The sequence below is a fragment of the Hydra vulgaris genome, chromosome 06 (genome assembly GCF_038396675.1).
Source record: "Hydra vulgaris chromosome 06, alternate assembly HydraT2T_AEP".
NCBI lineage: Eukaryota > Metazoa > Cnidaria > Hydrozoa > Anthoathecata > Hydridae > Hydra > Hydra vulgaris.
This window is the reverse complement of record NC_088925.1, coordinates 8,597,501-8,604,615: the sequence shown is the minus strand read 5'-3', so window position 1 is coordinate 8,604,615 and position 7,115 is coordinate 8,597,501.

Here is a 7,115-nt window from a genome sequence, read left to right as displayed (position 1 = left end):
CTATTATTTTTATCTCGCCCTGACAACATTTTGTTTTACAGTTTTTGATTGTGTTTTACCAAGATGTAGTTTTCATTCTTTTTCACTTATAGTAAAGAGCATTTGCAACAAACTTAAGATCAATATTTAAGCAAAAAAGATTGCATTTACAAATAAAACAAAAATAGTAAAACATTACTTAATTGTTTAAAAGTTACAGATGTTTAATTAAAATTTTTTTAAATGGCCAAAGTTACCCCGGTTTACGGTAACATAAATTCAACGATGTTTTTTTGATGCTGAATCAATGTTGATATTTCAACGCCGCTTTGGGGTTGTCCATAAAGTACACACGCTCATAGGGGGGAGGGGGGAGGTCTTCAAAAAGCGTACAAAAGCGTATGGGGAGGAGGGGGGGGGGCTAATTTAAAAGTACGTGCTTAACCAATTGATCAATAGAAAAGTTAAAATTTAGACTAAAGATCCTAGTTTGCCAGCATAAAAAGATGTATGGTATAGGGAGTAGAGGGTATAGCTTCGCTCTATGCACACACATGCATGAGCGCAAATTTTCTGACCCGACCCCTTCCCCCCCTTCCCACCCTCCCTCAAATTAAAAAAAAAAAAAAGGACTGTAAATTTTGCATGGTTTTAACTTTTGTAATCTACAATATTTTTCAACAAAAAAAAAAAATAAAAAGCTCCTTAAATTAGCAAAAGGGCACAAAAATTTGCTGTTTCCCACTCCAAATAAAGAGTATTGGTAGCCTACCCTTGACACTGGGTTTTAGGCTTTGTTTTCAATATTAATGATCTCGCGTAAGACTCGTTTTTTTCGGACTTACTAAAGAGGGGTGCCTGGAAAAAACGTCTGCCTTAAGTTTGTTTATTTCTATTAGATTCGTTATTAAAACAAAAGTGCGACAAAGTACGAAAAAGTACGACAAAATATTTCCAGGAATCGAATTCCGGTCTCCGCCGTCTAAGTCCATAACATTATCCTCTCGGCCAAGTGAACACATAAACAATTTTGTAAATATTTGAAGAGGTTTTTTAAAAAGCAACCTTGGCGCAGTGGTTAGAGTTCTGTCTCAGAACCCTGAAGTCCCGGGTTTGACCCCGGCTCTAGCCCAATAAGCGACATTGGTAAGGAAGGAGGCGTGAACTTCTAGTTATATGCTCTCCCGCGGTGCTCCGTGATAAGACTGTAAGGACTTCTGGGAACACCTAAAAAAAAATTAGGATCCTGTGCCGCAAACAAAGAGCTTTGGGGTTGTATAAAGTATCTAAGGTACCTCCTCCACCTTTTTTTTTTAATAAACTTTTTTTATTGAAAAAAAAAGTTAGGGGAAGGGGGGTTTGAAGAACGTACGTACTTTTAAGGGGGGTGGGGACTTAAAAGACGCATGGCAACAGGGGTAGGGGGTGTCATATTTCAAAATTATTGGCTTACGTACTTTATGGACAACCCCTTTCTTGTTTCCGAATCAACGCTTAAATCAACGTTTGTAAATCAACGTCAGTTCAAAGTTAATTTATAGACGTTTGATCAATGTTGATATTTCAACGTTGATTTTTACCAAATTGACGTTGAAATATCAACATATCAACGTCAAAATGCTTGCTGGGTAAGTTTGAAAAAGTGCAAAAGTACAGGCTCAGATAAAGATAGTGTCATATATTAAAATTAGTCTATCATGTAATTAAACTATCCTTAATTCATATTTTCAATCTATCTTTGAAATCAGGTATGGTTCCGAATAATTCCGAATAACTCCAATTTTTTAGGCTCGAAATGTGTAAGACCTCTCAAATTACAGGCCTATTTCTGTCTTACCGTGTTTTATCTAAATTGATTGAACGTTTAATATACAAAAGACTGTATAATTTTTTAACTGAAAATGATATGTTGTACAGTAAGCAATTTGGTTTCAAAAAAAAACATTCAAATGTTTTTTTTGGATCAATTAATTTTTAATTAACTAACTAATAATTAACTAGTTTTCTTTTTTTAATTAATTTTACTATTTCTAGTATTGCGCGATCAGCCGAATTCGGCTGAATAGTAGGATTAGTTAACCATTTATCTAATGCATTTTTAAAAGACTGTTTCACTTTGAGTTTTCATTGATCATTGACGTATTAATAGAAGGACGTTTAACGCTTTGTTATAGATCAAGGGCGCCGCTAATTATTAAAGTTCTATGCGGATTAGAATTCTTAGCGTCTTTTTTTAAAAAAGTTTTACAAAATAAACCGACTTTTAACCGACATTTTGGTTTGCTAACTTCTTTCAGTAAACATTTTATTACTCGTAGAAATACTAACCTTTGAAAAATAAAAAAATATGTAATTAAGAATGTCTCATGTATTTCAAAACAGTTTAGTAATTATGCAAGCTTTGTTTAATAATAACTTATTTGAAAAAAACTTTGACGTCAAAAATAATGTTTTTGTAAAAATGCAATATATAATATAGTAATAATGAATATTGTAAAGTAAAAAGAATTTTTTACGTGATGTAGGTCATATCATAGATTGTTTAAAGGTTGAACTAGAGATTGTTGGCAACCATTACTTTTTACACTTTGAATTTACTTTTTTATTTTAGATTTAAACATCTAATTTTTGAAGGAAATCAAATCGTTTTTTGTCTCACAACTTTGTTTTGATATTTTTTGGTATTTGAATTTTTTTTACAAATAGAGTTCTACACCTTTTCAAGATGTAATTGAGAACTTGAAAGTTATAATTAAGAAAAGTAAGATGTAATTCAGAAATAGAACATGTAATTTAGAAATCACAATATGTAATTAAGAAACACAAGAGGGGCGGCCAAAGCATTTTTTGGTCTTGGAGATAACTTCCAGACATGGAGCAAACTTCAAATATTAATACGTTTATACTTATGTCAAATAAGGATGGAACTTGGGAACAAAAAAGCCCCAAAGTTTTGCCCCCCTTGCCCCAAACGTGGGAGCAACAAGTTGGTGAAAAATTTTTTGTGCATTTTCAACTAAACTTATATTCATCGATAAATTTTTAATTTAATTGTAAAATATTTTAGTGTTCAAAAATTATGATCATATAAAAAACACAACATGTAATTATGAAAAATTGAGAAACAACATGCAATTAGGAAATTGAGAAGCCCAACATGTAAATATGAAATTGCATTATGTAATTAAAAAAACAAAAGTTGTAATTAAGAAATCGTAATATGTAAATGAGAGTACACTATTTGTAATTGCGAATTCACAATGTTAGCTTAAAGATCATTATAAAAGATCTTCTTGAACATGCATTTTAATAAGTAAATAATATCAAATTTAGCATTTGTATGCACCAGCAATACAGTAATACTGTAATGGATTTGAAAGATCGTTGTGTTATATTTCAATACACTATGAACAGAAAGTCTGTTATAAAATTGAATCCATGCAAGCATTTATTTCACCAAATTTGTTTACACCCACTTCTGGAACAACCAGAACCAACTTGTCCAATTTGTTGACATGAAATACATACAACTGAACGAGTTGAAAGAAAACATTACGCTTTATCTTCATCGAGTATTAGATGAAGAGTTATTAAATGTTCTGAGCAAAATGACGATTGGGTGACTCTGGCGCAAACTTTAGGTGTCAAATACAAAACAGCTTACAATTGAATTTTACAATTCGCAGCAGAAATTCAAATTTTATTGAAAGAGGTGGTTTTAAACCCAAAAACTTGACTGAGGAAACGCCAACATGGATTGAATGTTAGCGTTTTGGGGGCTATCAAAAAAAAAAAAATTAGGACTTAATATTAGCGTCAGCACAACAACAATCACTAATTACCTCAAAGATTGTTGTCATTAAAAAACGTGCACAAGGAGTCTTCTACAATGAATAGTAACGAAAACAAACAAAAGTAGAGCTGAATATGTTAGGAACATTAACGAACATATCACAAATGGTCATCAAATAGTATGGTTAGATGAAACAAATTTTAACCTTCTTTGTAGAAAAATACAAGAACGTGCCAAACAGGAAAGAAAAACAATAATGAAAATATATGCTTAATAAGGTGCAAACATACATTTGATTCCAGCTATATCAACAACAAATCTCGCAAAGGATCATTTAATGTAAATTCTTGTAACGAGTGGATTTTGGATATGTTTCACCAGTCGGTTACATTCGGGAATCGTTTAGTTGATTTGTTGTCGTAACAAACAATGTTCCGTGTTACGCTTGTTTGGAAAGGGTGTTTAAAAATTCATCAGTTCAGTTGTTATGATTAGGACCCTACAATCCAATGTTAAACCCAGTGGAAACTATCTGGTCCAAAATAAAAACTAATGTTAAAAATGTGACTCGCATTCCACCAGTATTTGGTGCAGGTATTATGGAACAACGAATGCAGTATTTAGAAAGTATTGTTACTGCGGCAAAAAATGCAATAATGGGAGGTGATTGTACAGGCCCTGTATAACATACGACCTCGCATTACGCAGCGATTTTAAATATGGAAAACGTCCATGTTAGTACTTCACTGAATTTTGCAATGATTTTTAATGAAGTTGTTTATTCATCTGAAATCTTAATTAAATTTTTCACAAACAAAAATAAAATAAAGTTTTACCGCCTAAACCTCAAATGCCTTTTTCATGACTTTTTATATTCTATTGATATTATATTATTATTTCCAACCTTAAACTACAAAGTATATTAGGACTACAAAATTTAAAATACAACGAACTTTGTATTCTTTATACTTTTCCTAATTACAACTATCATGTTCTTAATAATATTTTACGATTTCTTACTTACAACTTTCATTTTTATCAATTACATCTGACATTTCTTAATTACAACTTTTATCTTCTCAATTACATCTTATTTTTCTTAATTACAACTTTCAAATTCTCAATTACATCTTGAAAATGTGTAGAATAATCATATGATTTAAAAACTTTTTGTAATACAGTTATACAGGCGTTATACATGAATAATTGAATAGATAGAATATTGTCACAGAATTGTAACACTTTAGAAGCAAGCTTTGAATGAGTCGTCACAAAACCATGAATTTGTACACAAAACTTGTAATGGCACGAGGGAAGTCAGAAAAACAGTTGCATCTATGTTTCTTCCATCAGCAAAGCTCTGTATATATTCGCTAAGGCCAGAACTTCCCCCAAACCCCTAGTTAAGAATAAGAATGAAATATTAACATTCAAGGAATCGATTACATCTTGATGAGTTTTTATAATTCGTAAACAAGTGTGATCTAATAAAGATTGCAATTTTACTTCGGCGCTTATCTCAATTACCGCCATATCTTCAGAATAACACGTTTTCTTGTCGTAAGATTGTAAAAATAAAGAGTTATTAGCAATTGCAGCATTTCTTATAACCGAATATTGATGTTTAGAAAGCTTTGCTTCGATTAGTATAGAAGGAGTTGTTTTAGCACATGATTCAGTTGTTTGTGAAATTTGGGACAATTTAAGACTCTCTATACATTTTGAGGCTCGGTTTTGAATAGTGGAAGGTAAATCTTTAACTGTAGCTGCAGCAACATGTTTTAGGAGAATTGCATGCTCCTAAAGCGCCAGAAAACTCATCTGAGAAGAAAGTGCTAACTCGGATGAACTAAATGTGGGATGCATTTCATCTGTTTTTCGCCGTTTTGTTTATTTACTTGCTTCATCAAAAATCCAAGGTGGTTGACCCATTGCACTATGGCTTTTTTTTCCTTTATTTTGTGCTTAAGCAATCTAAAAATATTTAAATGTTTAATAAAGATAAAAAACTTTAAAGAGATTTATAGAGATAATCATTGAATAACTTACGCAAATGTTAGTTTAGGCTTTCAACTATGTGTCATGTGTATTCAAAAATATTATTTTTGTTCGGGTTTTTGCATTTTATTCTTAATTTTGTCAATACTCTTTTTAGTTTCTTCCTATTATTTATTGAAAATTGGAAACATATTTTTCTTATTACACACAACTGTGGTTGCAAAATCTCAAGCTGGTCATCTAAATCCAAAGATAACTCGTTTTTCAAAATTTCAAAAACCTACATGCAAATAATCTCATAAGGTCAAAAATGCAAATAATCTCATAAGGTCTAAAACACATTATATCTTTACAGAACTAATTTAAAATAAAATAAAAAGTAATCGATAATATATTATTTTAATGCCAAAGAGAAATGTAAAATATAGAATTAATCATAGATTGTGGCGACGTCGGAACAGAAGGACCTTACCCACTCCCATCCCACTTTGTCACACTTTTAATTATGTGTGCTACTAAATATATTGTAGTTTGATTGCATTTTACAAAATCAGTTTCTCAAAAAACATAATAACTATATCTATATACAATTTGAGTGATTTTTCAAAGAAAAGAAAAAAGTGCTATTTTGTTTCCAAAAATGCATAACTAGCACTAGAAAAAATTTGTTAATGAAGTAATAGGCATAAATAGGTGCCTTTTTAATCAATTTTTAGAGTACATTTTTGTGAACAACATCCAAATTTTAACTAAGTGGGATCTTGCGGGTGGATCATTTCACGTCAAACGGATTAACCGGGTACCCGCCCGTTGCTTACTACCTTGGTAACATTATCAAATACTACCCGTTATCCCGAATTACCCAGATGCTACCGTTATCCATGCAAAAACATTATGTACTTCATAATTTAAAGATTATCGATTATATTTATGTATTTTAAGTTTGCAATTATTAATCGTAATATAACAACTTAAAAATATAAACTTGTAACGTGGAAGAAGATCTTGAAGATCTGGTCAAAATTTGAATAGTTACAATTTCTTTATCATGGTAAGAATTTTGGAAAACATTGAGGAATAATCTCCTCCATCAAAGTTTTAATGTTTCTCTTTGTTCTTTTAAATTCCATAACTAAGGACATTTTTTTTTTTATTGACATAATATTGATTCGATAGTTCTTTATTAGGTTGCGTGAATTTAATTTTTTTTACCTTCTATTATGCACTGGAAAAAGTTTAAACCAAGAGTGTTATTTTTTGTTCATAGCAAATTTTTGATCAGAGCAAGCCTTTGTGATTTTAAATGGTTATATATATTTAAAAAATGTTATAAGTTAAAAGTTGA